General features: G+C 40.5%; 1 protein-coding gene and 1 pseudogene across 3 annotated transcripts in view; one reads left to right on the top strand and one right to left on the bottom strand.

Annotated features, from left to right (window-relative positions):
• RANBP10 (RAN binding protein 10) overlaps positions 1 to 15,320 on the bottom strand; it is a 150,494-nt gene that overhangs the window by 108,305 nt on the left and 26,869 nt on the right. The window lies entirely within an intron of this gene.
• Positions 5,641 to 9,778, top strand: LOC138159409 (zinc finger CCHC-type and RNA-binding motif-containing protein 1-like; annotated as a pseudogene).

The following is a 15,320-nucleotide window of genomic DNA, read 5'->3' as shown; positions in this document are numbered from 1 at the left end:
GGAAAATCACCTCCCTTAGGTCTTCTTTGCAGAGGTGGACAACTAGATGTGGAATGCTGTGTACATTATCAGATAGAGTTTATGTGCTGGTTAGTTTTATTGAACTGTTCTTTCTTTTTAAATCTCTGATAAAAAGAACATTTCACTTGGTGGGAAATACATTTAGAAATCCAAGTGATATTAAAACAAGATTATCATCAAAAATAACTAGATAGAGATAGACAAGGCAGAGTCCTAAAGGTATTCTAAGGAGCCAAAAATGACACCTCCCTACCCACTCTCCCCCACAAAAAAAAAAAGAACATGACTAACTGGGATGACCAACAGCCCTGCTTGGGAAGCCTTCAAAAGTTATCAGCCGGGGGGTGCAGTGAATAGATCACCAGCCCTGTAGTCAGGAGGACCTGAGTTCAAATCCGGCCTCAGACACTTAACACTTACTAGCCACGTGACCTTGGGCAAGTCACTTACCCCCAATTGCCCCTCCAAAAAGCCAAAAAAAAAAAGTTATCGGCCATCAAGGTACTCAAATATCTCAAAGAGTATTCTCATCACTCCACTCCATGCCTCCATGAAACACAGAGCAGGCACAGACAACTGAAAGGCACACCCTGGACCACCTCTGTTGAACTGCTTTTATCACAGCTGGTGTTCTACCAAATACCTGCAACGTTCTGTGATAAAAAATGGCAGTTTTTTCCAGTCATCTTTCTTTGGCAAATGCCTCGGTCTTCTAAGACAGGTTGCATAGGGCAGGTTAACAAGTAGTTATTAAGTGCTTGTCACTGTACCAAGCACTGTGCTGGAAAGGAAAGAGCAGTGGATTTGCAATTAGAGGACCTGGCTTAGAATCCTGGTAACCTTTGGCAAGTATGTCACTAACCATCTCTCTCAGGCTCAGCTTCCTCATCTGTAAAACGAAGTGGTTAAACTCTGCCTTGAAACGACTCTATGCCTCATCTGTGGTGAGCATTCCATTTATTTTATTACTGCCTAGGCATTCAAGCCCAACTAAGAGGAATGATGACATTAGTGTGAAGTAACCACAAGGAGATCGTAGGCTGCTTATTTTTTTGGATGGGAAGTTTACAAAACTTTACATTGATGAATGTGGCTTTTCCAACTAGAATATAGTAGTTAGGGCTGGCAACATAGAAGTCCACTAGTTCACTCTCCTCCCCAGTCCCCAACCCCATACTTCTCTTCACCACAGATTCAAGGGGAGGGAGAAATGTTGAACTTCAGAAGCATTCATAAAGATAACAAGAGAAGACTTAGGCTTGGGGGAACTAGGATAAGTACTTGGTGAAGAGGTGTCATATGGAGAGGAGTTATACCTGTTCTACTGGCTGCCAGAGGGTGGAACTTGTAGTTAGATGGAAGCTGCAATGACAAAGGCTCCCGGTTTTATGTAAGTTAAAACTTCCTAATAATCATAACCTGTCTACAAGTGTAACAAACTGCCCCAGGAGGAGCTGAAGTCCACCACAGGAAGACTCTGGATGAGCACCTGTCAGGAATGTCAGACGGAGGGGCCTGAGTTGAACTGGATGACCTCAGAGTTCCCCTACAATTAGGAGTTTCTGTGCAGTTAGATTATTTCTCAAGTCTCTCCTAGCTCCAAAATCCTATGACCATGTGCACTAAAATTAGGATGTCTCCATGTACTAGGAGAGCTCAGAGTTTCTGCTCCTCCAGTGAGAAGTTTCCATGTACCATTTTTTTTTGCTTTTTTTTTTTGGAGGGCAATTGGGGTTAAGTGACTTGCCCAAAGTCACACGGCTAGTAAGTGTGTCAAGTGTCTGAGGCTGGATTTGAACTCAGGTCCTCCTGACTTCAGGGCCGGTGCTCTATTCACTGCACCACCTAGCCGCCCCTCCATGTACCATTTTTTGCCATTTATCATTTGCTGTTATCAATTATATACACATTGATGTCCCAAGAACCATGAGAAATGTTCCCTTCAAGTTACACTGTGAGGATCCTTCACTTCTTAGGGACACCTTCTCTTGGCTCCCTGAGAAGACGGAACTAAGTGCTCACTAGGATGAGCAGAGTGAACAAAGGCCACCCCAATGGAATTTTTTCTTAAAAGAGTTCAACAAGGACCGGTTCACTTAAATTCTCCTACCATCAACACTGCCCAATTATCATCATCATCTTTAGTGACAACATGACACCAATGGCCTGAAGAGAAAATACTATTTTTTTCCCCCAAGGAAAAGCAAGCGATGTGATCTCACAGGCTTTCTGTGATTTATGAGGGATACCCAAGTATCAGGAGGCACACGGATGCCACCACAAAGTAGCTAAAGCACGAAGGGGCTTCCCTCAGAGCAAGGTGGCAGCTGTCTGCTTTCTCCACAGCTCCTTGGCTGCCATGATTGCCTCTGGAAGGGTCTTCTCTTCTCCCTGTTTCGAAGTGATGGAAACAGAATACACAAGAGCAAAGAGCAGAATCCCAGAGGAAAGGCTGAGATTTCAAAAACCCCCGCTGTAAATATGCAAGGATATTAACATGACTTTTGTCTTGACTTTTCAAGACCACCATGTTTTCAAAAAATAGACAAATTCAGTCACCAAGCAATAGGAATGAGAATATGCGTTCAAATTCTGCATTCAAATTGACTCCCAAATTCACTAGCTATGTAAGCATAGGCAAATCCCTTTTAATGTCTACTAGGTAACTCAAAAAATTCAAGAATACAGCTGGTGTTTTTTTGCTTAGTCTATAATCATGCCAGGAATTTCCTATGCTGATCAAAAACAAAGATTTCCCACATTCAAGTAAACTGAGGATCTGCGAATAATTTTTTAAAAAATATTTTAATATCTGTATTTCAATATAATTTCTTTCTCCTGTGATCCTACAAGGTATCCAACAAGTGTTAGTACAGTTTTAAGCTTTACTAACTTCAAAAGTATAAAGCCACAAGTTTACAAAAAATATCATTTGAAAGTTTGTTTAAATTTCTTGTGCACTTTGTTTTTTGAATTTTGAATAATAACTGTTTCATTATAATTTAACAAGATGGGCCACCTTGCCAATACATATTGCACGTGTGACATTTTCTGGATGAGACTTTCTCAGACCAGGGGATCACTAAAGGAGGTCCCCTTCCTTCACTACCTTGATCCCTGATCTATTTCCATTAAATTCCATTCCTTAGAATGACATCAAAATTGTCATGAATGCATCAAAACCTCATTCTCTGAAGGCCAAGGTTACAAATACTATCCTTTTAGTCACTAAGAAGCAGTTGATGAAAGTTTTTACAAAGTTCAAAAAATCAGCCTGGCATCACTAAGCCAGGCCATGAGATACAAACACCAAAATGAAACAGCTCCTGCTCTCAAGCAGCTTATATACGTCTGGGGCAAGATTGATGTAACACCCAGTTCCACCAAAGATGAAGCAGTTATAGGCTTGATAATGTCACTTTAAATGACACAAATACCAGAAAATCTGTTTCTGAATATCCTAAAGAACTATCATGGCTCTCCAGAAGCACTTGGGTACATCAACTCATCACACAGTGCAATCAGTTTGAGCCCTGGAGAAAACAAACATCTCAAGAAAAGATAGGAGTTGGTAGAACAGTTTCCCAGGAACACAGAAAGTGTTAGCTTCAAGAATGGAATCAAGAATCACTCATCATTTGGCAAAGAAACCAAGACAAGCACCACAGCTGATCCTTTCTGTCTTTCCAGAAATGAAGCAGAGAAGGTGAGGCCAATGCCTCTGAACTTATTCCTGCCCAGCTCTCCTATTCAGAAGCAATCTGTAGCCACCATAAGGGATAAGTAAACAACCAGAGACCCCCCCTCCCCAATAACACCATGGAGAATAGGGAGTACTTTACACTGATGCCACAGTTTCCCTGCTGGCAAACTTTCTCAAGCAGGGTCATTCAGACCTAGATGTCTAGCCTCTCCAGGCACTTGGATGAACCATCACTAATCATATTCTCCCTTCATACTGAGATTGTTCTACAAGCATATCCCAGAATTCACACTGGAGTAAAAGGGCATCCAATCAATCAACAAACACTTGTTAAATGTCTATTATATACCAGCCACTGTTCAACCTGGGGGAGTGGGGGTGGGGGTGTATATAAACATAAAAATGGAACAGTCCCCACCTTCAAGAAGTTTATATTCCATAGAGGAGACAATATACACAATGCATATATAAATAAGTACATGTAAAATAAACCTGAGCTAGTTTGAGGGAGAAGGCCCTAGAAGCCAGGGGACAAGGAAACACCTCTCAGAGGGGCATCTGAGTTGTTCTTTGAAAGAAATTAGTCATAAGGACAACTTGTGAAAAGGCATAAAAATGGGAAATGAAATGTCATATAGGAAGAATATAAAATAAGGCTAGAAAAGGTAGGGCTTCAAATATGAGAAGTCTATTTGATTCTATAGGTAACTGGAAGCTATTCATGGAAATTACTTGGGCCTGTGCTAAAGCACTTAAAAACATCATTTTAGAAGTTTAATGGAGAATGGTTTGGAGAAGGAAAGAGACTTGAAGCCAGGAGCCCAAGGTACTGCAATCAGTCAGGGCAGGAAGTGAGTGGCAGAACTAGGGTGCTGGCTCTGTGAGCAGAGAGACAAGAACACATGCAAGAGATGCTGTGGGGATGTAACAGACAAGACTACAACACTGGACGTGTAAAAAGCAGAATGAGGGTTTGTTACCTTTGTTAGTTTAGGGACTACAAGACGGTGGTGCCCTCTAGAAAAACAAAACAACTCGGAAAAAAGTTTGGGAGAGAGAAAATGAGCTGTTTTAGACATGCTGAGCTTGAACTGCCTATAAGATATCCCTTCCAAAATGTGTAACATTTTGGTGAAGAAGTCCTGGAGCCCAGAAGAGATACAAAGACTGGATAAAGCAATCTGAATGTCATCTACATCTGATGATGATCATTCAAGCTACAGGCCCTCATGAGGTTGTTAAGAGAGTTAAGAGTCCAAGAGAGAACCTTGGGGTATGTCATCCACAGTGAAAGGGCAGATCCATGAAGACCTAACCAAGAGCCTGAGAAGTGGTCCAAAAGAGAGGCGGACCACCAAAACAGAGAAGTGTCATGAAGACGCAGAGAAGTGAGAGCATCCAGGAGGAGAAACTGGTCAATGGGGTCAAATGCTATGGAGAGGTCAAAAAGATGGTGGTTAAAAAAAGGCCATCAGATCTGGCAACTAAGAGATCAGGGTAACTAGAGAGTTCTGTTAAATAACGAGGTTGGAAGCCAGATGGCAAACAGCTGAGAGATGAAATGGAGGCAATAAGTACAGACAGTTTAAATGGCACACCCTTGAACATGAATTACCCAACAGGTGCTTTCATACAGTCTCTGGCCTTGGATTTAGTTTCATCTCCAGATTATCAGACTGAAAAAATAAAAAGCTAAACTAAACAACCAAGTTTTGAGGTGAATAGGGGGCTACCATCAATGCAGACATTCAACTGGAGATGAGACTTAGGTAAAGATATAAATAAAACTTGAAAACTAAAAAAAATCTAGAAAGACTGGCAGAGCTGCAATCCTGAAACTGAACATACATATTTATTAAACACCTACTATGTGCTGGGTGGGTGAGCTATGTGAAAGATGAGATGCGGTTTGGATAAGTGAGTCAATAGTAATTCTCATTCCCCTTTTACTCAGTTCCAAAATTAAGACCTCAGGAAATATAATACTACATAATAATGGCTGGCATCTATAAAGCAAATTCAAAATGCTTTACTCATAATCACCCTGAGGTCAGAGATATAAATATTATTATCCCCATTTTCAAACTGGGAAAACTGAGGTCTTAAGAAGTTGCATGGCTATTTTCTTTAAGACACCTGACCTGGTGATGTCAAGACTGCTGTTGGAGCTAAGGAGGTAAAGCTGGATTGAATCTCCAGTGGTGCAAGGAAACTCCAAGGATTTCCTGGCAATTTGTGCTGTGAGCAAAAGAAATGAGTGGTGGATTAGCACCAAGTAAAAGCAATGTATATGTATCCAACTTGCCTTTTTCTCCGACAAACAATGACTTATACAGAATATTTTCCAAATATGGAAAATTTGTAAAGGTTACTATTATGAAAGACAAAGATACCAGGAAGAGTAAAGGTGTTGCATTTATTTTGTTTTTGGATAAAGAATCAGCACAAAACTGTTCAAGAGCACTAAACAATAAGTAGTTATTTAGGAGAGTGATAAAAGCAAACGTTGCGACCCTCCCCAATCCGTGTAAAAAGGGAACTCTAAACAAACTTTGGAGCTGCAGAACCCACAAAATGACACAGAGAAGCTAACCTCCCACTGAGAACAGTCGGGCAGGCCAGCAGGAATGGGCCAGCGCTATGCTCTGGGAGCCTCGCCGAGGCTTTAGCCCCAGGGCGGGCCTGACCAGCCACCAGCCAGAGGGACTCCAGATCAGCAGCAGCTGTGGCCGTTTCCAGATTTATCAATACATAGATGCAAAGGACAAGGTGAGAGGCCAGTGCAGTCTGGACTTTGGGACCCAGTAAGTGAGAGTGCGTGGCTTTTACCCCCGGGGCAAGAAACCGCTGAGACGCTGGGCCATGTGGCGGCTTCAGCTCCTGGCCTGCAGAGTGTAGGGGGACCAAGCACCAGTCTGAGGGGTAATCGCTCTTGCTTTAACCTGCTTGGATCTGGATTGCAGTCTAGGGTGGAGGTCCTGGGGTGTGTGTCCAGCTTGCCAGAGCGTATGGAGACCTCAGAGAGGGCACCCATCTAATACCTCCGGCAGCTGAGAAAACCCCAGCGTTTGGGACGAAAACTCCCCTGTCTGGTGGCAGAGTCCTACTGTGGCAAAAAGCCCAAAAGTCAAATCATTGAGTGGCAAAATGAGCAGGCAAAGGAAACAAAGCAGACAGAAGATTACAACATTACACTCCTATTTTGGGAATAAGAAGGAGCAAGGCATGGAACAGGAGGAAATCAGTGAAGTCAGAACTCCTGCACCAAAAGCTTCAAAGGAAAATACAAGCTGGTTACAGGCCATAGAGGACCTTAAGAAGCAGATAAGAGAAGTGGAGGAAAAATTGGGAAGAGAAATGAGAACAATGCAAGAAAATTATGAAATGAGAGTCAACAGCCTGATTGAAGAAAATAATACCTTAAAAAACAGACTGACTCAAACGGCAAAGCAGGCTCAAAAAGGCAATGAGGAGAAGAATGCCTTAAAAAGTTGAATTTGCCAGATGGAAAAAGAATCTCAAAAGCTCACTGAGGAGAATCATTGCTTCAGAATTAGATTGGAGCAAATGGAAGCTAATGACTTTATGAGAAATCAAGATGCTGTTAAACAGATCCAAACAAATGAAAGAATAGAAGGCAATGTGAAATATCTCATGAGAAAAACCACTGACCTGGAAAATAGATCCAGGAGAGATAATTTAAAAATTATTGGACTGCCTGAGAGCCATGACCAAAGTAAGAGCCTGGAAAGCATCCTCCAGGAAGTTCTCAAAGAAAACTGCCCTGATGTTTTAGAACTAGAGGGCAAAATAGAGGTGGAAAGAATCCACCGATCACCTCCTGAAAAAGATCCCAAAAAGAAAACTCCTAGGAATATTATAGCCAGGTTCCAGAATTCCCAGATTAAGGAGAGAATATTACAAGCAGCCAGGAAGAAACAATTTGAATATTGTGGAAACACAATCAGGATAACCCAGGATCTGGCAGCTTCTACACTGAGGGATCGAAGGGCCTGGAATGTGATATTCCGGAGGTCAAGGGAGCTGGGATTAAAACCAAGAGTCACCTACCCAGCAAAACTGAGTATCATGTTTCAGGGGAAAATATGGTCATTCAGTGGAATACAGGACTTTCAAGCATTCTTGCTGAAAAAACCAGAGTTGAATAGAAAATTTGACATTCAGATACAAGAATCAAGAGAAGCATGAGAAGGTAAACAGGGAAAAGAAATCATAAGGAACTTATCAAAGTTGAACTATTTTTTTTTTTTTGGAGCAATCGGGGTTGAGTGGCTTGCTCGGGGTCGCATGGCCGGTTGTTGTTTCTGGGTGTGGTGCTGAGTGTCTGGGCCCGGATTTGATCCGGGTCGTCCCGGCACTGGGGCCGGTGCTCTTGCTTGCTGAGCCACCTGGCCAAAGTTGAACTATTAACATTCCTACATGGAAAAACAATAATTGTAACTTATGAAACTTTTCTCAGTAGTTGAAGGGTTTAGAAATATATATATATTATATATATATATATCTCTTTATATGAGGGTATGCGGGCATATGAATACATATGTGAATGTGTATATATATGTTTACAGGTATACATAGATAGAGGGCACGGGACCAATTTAACAGGAAGGGATGATACTTAAAAGGTGAAATTAAGAGGTGAGAGGAATATAATGAGAGGAGATGGGGAGAGACAGAGTGGGGCAACTATCTCATGCAGAAGAGGCAAGGGAAAATGGTTACAATGGAGGGGAAGAATAGGAAGGCAAAAGGGAATGGGTCAACCTTATTCCTATTGAATCTGGCTTGAGGAGGGAGGGAAATACATATTAAATAGGGGATCTCACCCTCCAGGAGAATAGGGGGGGAAGGGGATATAAGGGGGGATGATGGAAGGGAGGGCAGGCTGGGGGGGAGGGAAGTTGGAAGCACCCACTTTTGAAAAGGGACAGGATCAAAGTAGAGAATAGAACAAGTGGGATGTGGGATAGGAGGGAGGGAAATATAGTCAGTCTTCTACAATACATCTACTATGTTATTGTTTTGCATTAGCCGCACATGTACAACCTATACTGAACTACTTGTCTCCCCAGTGGGGGTGGGTGGCAGGGGGGGAAGGGAATGAATCTGGAATTGAAAGTTTTAAAATCAAATATTCAAATATATGTATATATATAAAAAAAAAAAGCAAACGTTGCCAAAGACAATGGGAAAGCTGCTGATTTTATCCAAAGGAGCAACTACTTTGATAAATCTAGGTGTTATGAATGTAAAGAAACAGCTCACCTAAGTTATGCTTGTCCTAGAAATGTGTTTGGAGAAAATGGAGGAAAAGAAAGAAAATTATTGAACTGGAAGAAGAAATTGAAGAAGTAGAAGAAAGTTAAGGTGAAGGAGAAAACCCTGCTCTTGATAGTCTCAGTCAAGCCATAGCTTCCCAGAAAGTCAAAACTGAAGAAGACCAGCAAAGATGGAAGCCCAGTACAAGGGAACCCTTAACACCAGTTGATTCAAGACTCCCAAGGATAAAGAAAAGTGCATATTTCAGTGATAAAAAAGAACTTAGTCATTGAAATTGATTTATTATGTACATATCCCTGAAATGTAAAAATTATAAACAGTTTAATTGGTGTTAAAATTACCCTTGGAATTTTGAATACAAGGAAACATGTAACTAGCCAGTTTTACACCTTAAAACTAGAATTACAAAGTTTACTTTCATAGGAAACCAAAAAATAATTTAGAAGTATCATGCTTCTAAATTTAATAAGAGTAAAAAATGTCCAGTTTTGCTTCCAAAACTATTACCTTTCTAAAACCATACCTAAATGCAACCTAAGCAATTGTATTCAGTAATAAGAAGAAAACTGAATTGCTAAATATTGTCATGATGCCACTACAGACATGCATTAAAGAGCTGAAGCTTCATACTTACTATATATAACTGCTAAAAAGTTAAAGCTGTCAACTTAAGCACTTCTCAAATCTAATTTTAAACAAAAGTTTCCTAAAAATTAAGGTCTGTGACTTAATTGTATTTAGAAATATTATTTACTAAAGTTCCCAAAAGAATTTTTTTGAAGGATGAATGGCAGGATTTAGGGAAAGGGAGGTAGAATTTACTAGGCATTCTATTTATATAAAACATAAATTACACAAATTTTTTTTAAAAAGTTGTGTGACAGTCTAGATTTGAAGCAAGTTCACATTCCCTAAGTCCCCCTGAATACCGTTCATTCTCTGCTTCCTAAACAAACATCAGTAACTAACAGAATCATCCATCAAATGCGAATGCTGCTCCACTGGACACCAGAAACCTGCCACTGGCTCCAGGATGGTCACTAGTGCAAGCTGGAGCGCATTTCTTTTTAAATCAGACAACCCTAACTAGGTGAAAGAATAACAGTTACCAGAATTTGTCAACCTCTCTTTCAACCCAAAATGTGAGACACACTCAGAAAGTAGGTATTGAGAAAGAGGGAATCACTAACTGGCCACCATTGACTCCATCATAAACTCATTTTTTTCCCCTCCCACAAAGCACAAAAACTAACTTCTTCATTTGGACAGTCTCCTCCAAATCTAAACAGAAGCAAAAAGCCATAACAAAACCCAGTGCCAAGATCATGCTTTCCTCATCACCTGTCTTCCTGAACCATCAAAATAGATTACTCGAATTCAATTAGACAAATATCATAAAGTGTCTGCTCTCACTGGGCTGGGCACTGGGGATACAAAGGTAAAAAATGGCATTCTCATCCCAACTAGGTAAGTAAATATAGGATGAATGTGATGGAGGCAAATGAGAGAAACAGACAAGGGGCTAAGAAAACTGAAAGAGCAAGATAATTCAACTGGGAAGAATTTAAATGAAATTGTAAGACTGAACCAATACTGATTAAGTCCTATTCTGAATCTAGCTCTCAAAACATTATTTACTTCAATACTCTAAGAAATCATACAAATCCTGCTTTCGCGATACATGATGGTTTTGATTATCTAATATTTATCAAGTGCAAGGAACAATTATCAAAAATACACCCAAAGAAGTATAGCATCAAACTGGATATGGAAATAGCCACTTAGCCATTCATGAGCCTATGAACCCGAGAAGCCAATGAATGCTCAAGTATCCTGACTGCCAACTATTCCTCCCACACTCTCTAAACACCCCTGGTTCCTAACATGTTTTCTGATGGCAAATGGAGAAAGACCTTCTTCTATCTACCCTAAAGCTGACAAAGTATTCTTGAAGACGATTAGATGCTTTCTTCCTTTCCTATGAAAAAGCTGAAGCCAGCTGAACCAGTGGGTTTGGTCCCCACGCACAACAGTGAACAGAAACAGGTACTGGTGTCTCTCCACACTGTGGCCATTGCAATACCTCAGAATCACTCCTTCTGGGTGATACCACTGTTCTAGCTCCCTCATATGTTCTTTGACCATGGGACATTATACCATGAGTAATTGTCCACTAACCGGGTCCTCTATTTCAAAGTTCTTCACTACCTTACTTTTCTTAATTCCAACTCCTTCCCTTTCCCTTTAGGCAAACATATTCAATGCCTCCTTAATATGAGGACTGGAAAATGTATTTTAAGTTTGCCAACCTGGAGAAAAGAAAAGCAAATGTACCCACACCAGGATGCTAACAAAGCACTGGATTCAAAGTTTAAAAGCTTGTGTTTGAATCCCAGATCTGCTCTATAACCTGGGCAAATCACTTTCATTATCTAGGCCTCAGTTTACGAAACTATAAAATTGCCTTTTAGGTCCCTTCCAATTCTAATAATCCAGGGATTCCTGTGGAAAAAAAGACTGTAATAGTTGGTATTTAAAAAGAGATTGACCCAAAAATGTAATGAAAGCAATACAAAATTATGAAAGCTACAGAGATAAATATTCCATAGGAAACTGCTAAGTGAACCTTAAAATTAAAATACCAAATTACAACAATACTAATTAAAGGCCTACTATGTGTTCAAGGCACTGTGCCACAAAATTTCTGATACTATGGAAATATCCCCTTCTTACATTTCTAATTTTCTGGCTTCCTACCCATACTTTTCCCTCTTCTGTTCAACACAAAGCTAAAGATTCAAAAGACATTTCATGAGGAAAAAAAGCTGAGGAAGGGCAGTTCTCCCCGCCCATTCCTGGAAATTTAGAACTTCTGATCCTGTACAATGTCCACCAGAGCTACAAAAGGCAAAGAACATTTCAAGTAAACATTCCCATCAGAGGTGGACATGTGTATTTGAACAAAAGCCTAGCCCACAGAAACAGAAACACCAAGTTTTAACGGTCCACCTTATGGGAGTGTGCAGTTCTCAATGCCTTGTGAAAAAAAAATTATTCTGGATCTCTTCAACCAACAGAAAATAAACACTCCAGAAACAAATCTAAAGCAAAGACTGAAATCAGCAAGCACCAAGAGAAGGCTATGAGCGACCATAGCCATAAAACTTAAGCTCAAATACCAGCTCCACTACTTACTCTGTGTGACCTTCACCAGACACCGCTCTGGACCTCAATTTCCTCACTTAAAAATGAGGGAATTCAGTCAGATGATTTCTAAAGTCCTTTCAAGCTCTACATCTTATAATTCTATCATACTATCTTCTTTTGAGGATTTGGATGGTTCTCTTCACCATCAATCTACCCAACTTAATAGCTACCAAGTAAAAGTAAATGGGTTAAGGGGAGGCCAGGTGGCTAAGTAAGTAAGAGCACCGACTCCAGAGTCGGGATGACCTGGGATCGAATCTGGGCTCTGATACTCAGCACCACACCCAGAAATAACTGGTCATGTAACCTTGAGCAAGTTACTTAACCCTGATTGCTTTAAAAAAAAAAAAAAGTAAATGGGTTAGATTTTATCAAAACCTTTTTTTGTGTCACTGCAGTTTGAGGAAGCCTTTGGACCCTTACTCAGAAATATGTTTTTGAAGAACAGAAGGAAATTCTAAATTTCAGTCAGAAGTTAGTGAAAATAAAGATCTAATTATTTTCCTATCCAAGTTCACAGCTTCCTTTGAAATCATACTCAGGGTAAGAGCCCCTGATCTAACCAAATTAGAGAAATATAATAAACACTAGGCAGCTAGGAGGGAAACTCAAGGATCTATGATTTTATCAATGTGTGGATATCGTCTCCACCAATGTGGAGTGGGCTCTTTCACAGCTGTCTTGGAGACAGCTATAGCCAAAATTCATCATCCTACCACCAACCTAGTGACAAGACTCTCCAAACTTGTTCAGGCCAGTCCTTAGACAACAGACGGGAGGTGTATCTCCTGCCTGTACCTGAAGCCTTCACAGCTGGCTGGGTCCTCTAAGATTTCTGTGTTCAACTGTCAGAGAACCGAGGGTCAGGCCCTTGCCATGATAAGATGATGGAAGATGGCTTTAGTGACACAACGACCAAAAATCCTAACTTAGGTACCTGGCAGGGTTTACAAGACCCACTATCATTACTGAGCATTTTGATTTAATACCCCAAAGTGACCATTTAAACACATATTTGTTCTTACTGATCCCAGAAGAAAAGGAAAAGTACGGAATGTGATATTTATATTGCAGACCAGGAGATCAAGTGCTTTGTTCAGTGTGAATGTAATTTGTCAGTAAACTCTCCACTAACACTAAGAAATGGGTCTACTGCTGAGCCTGCTAAGCAGCTCCTGGCAGGTCAAGAAGGCTACTGTGTCCTACACAGAATAAAGCAACAAGGAAATGGTGTCTCCAAAGGAAACTGCTGACATCCTAATAAGAAAGCTTATCTGTGTGGGACTGGCCCATTGTAAAATGGTTGTCAGGGGCTGAAGGGAACTACTCTGACTACTAATTAGGAAAACTAATTCTTTGTCTTAGTATCCTTAAGGAATAAACTCTTATCTAGATGAAATCTGATCCCTATTTTCCATTTTTAATCTTTAAGAGGTAGGGAAAGGAGGATACTATGCAGAAGGAAGGAAGCCTATGTCAGTCAACCTGTAGAGTTCATTCTAAGAAAAACAAACAAAATTAAACTGCATGCATATATTTAATTCTCTCAAAGCTGAAGATGTGTATGCAGCTATACACAGGAGTCATAAGAATGAGCTCAAGGAAAGGACAACTGAAGAGGACTTTATCTACTTAGATTAAGAAAGTGCTTCCTTCTCTCTTCCAGGCTCAGAATGTCTATGTCAGTCAAAATTATAGTCTTCCATATGAGTTAACCATAATATGAGAATGCAATTTCTTAATAAGATAGATTCATAAAACATGGATGTTATAATAGGATATAACATAACAGTGTCCATAAAACAACAAGGTAAGAAAAGTCCTATTATTCAAGATAGTGTCCAGTTCAAGGTGCCTGGTCCTTGACAGAAAAATGTTCCCAGTCAGTAAAATCCAGCAAGAGAACTTGGGTTTGGGGTGGCTAGGTGGTGCAGTGAGTAAAGTGCTGGCCCCGGAGTTGGGAGGACCTGAGTTCAGTTCCGGCCTCAAACACTTAACACAAAAAAACTAGCTGTGTAACCTTGGGCAAGTTACTTAACCCCAATTGCCCTCCAAAAGGCAAAAAAAAAAAAAAAAGAGAGAGAGAACTTGGGTTCACTCAGAGAGCAAAGAGAAGCATATCTGTTATGCCAGAGCAGGCAAAAGAGTATGACAGGTTAAGCTCAGAGTGGGCCAAAAAACATCTTTCTCCTGATTGGTTAATTAAGGCTTTAGGCCCTCCTCAGGTGATGGGGGGCCCAGGGTGGTTTAGGGGGGCCCTGTTTTACTCCTGCTATGAGATAAAAAATGATACCCTTTTCCCTTCTCATCTACAAAAAAAAAAAATAACTTGAGTACAGAGTTGTATAGCAGAAAGAACACTGATTTAGAAGCATGGACCGGATTCAAATTCCAGCTCTGATACTGCTAGCTGTGTGACTTTAAACATCCAATTTAATCTTTTGGCTAAATTAGTTATTTCCTCATCTGTAAAATGAGAGAATTGGGTTGGATTATCCAGAAGCATCTCTCTAGAGCTGAATGAGATGTCCCCCTAGATGTACCTGGAAAGCCAATAGTCGGTGGGAATGGTAAAGGGAAGCCACATTTCCTGATAACACAAGGGAAATGCAATTGTTATACATTCTTTTCAAACTCTCCTGCCCTTCATACAAAATCTACAAATCTTAATTGGTGGTAACTGGCCTAATAGTCTTGCTTCATACCAGGCTACATCCAGTACTATTCTAATGGGGCAACTCCAAAAGGATGATTTCAAAGTATCTGACAAACATTAATAGCCTCAGCCCAGCCCTGATGAGTAAACATCCCATACTTTATAAAATGAAGAGACAGAGGCACAAGATGATGCAACTTATCCTCAATCATAAAGGAAGACACTGCAAGGTTAGGATAAAAAAACCTATTTGCAAAAGACTATCCTACTGCAAATTAACTTACTGAAGAAAAAATCATTTCAAGTTCAACCAACACTTCATGGGGGCTTATGATGTGCAAGCCAAAAGAAAAGAAGCCTTTTGGGGCGGCCAGGTAGCACAGAGAGTAAGAGCACCAGCTCCAGTGTTGAGAAGACCTGGAGATCGAATCC

The sequence above is a fragment of the Petaurus breviceps genome, unplaced genomic scaffold (assembly GCF_028583685.1).
Source record: "Petaurus breviceps papuanus isolate PSGF00001 unplaced genomic scaffold, PetGlider_PUasm1.0 176, whole genome shotgun sequence".
Taxonomy (NCBI): Eukaryota; Metazoa; Chordata; class Mammalia; order Diprotodontia; family Petauridae; genus Petaurus; species Petaurus breviceps.
This window is presented reverse-complemented; position numbering and strand designations above follow the sequence as displayed.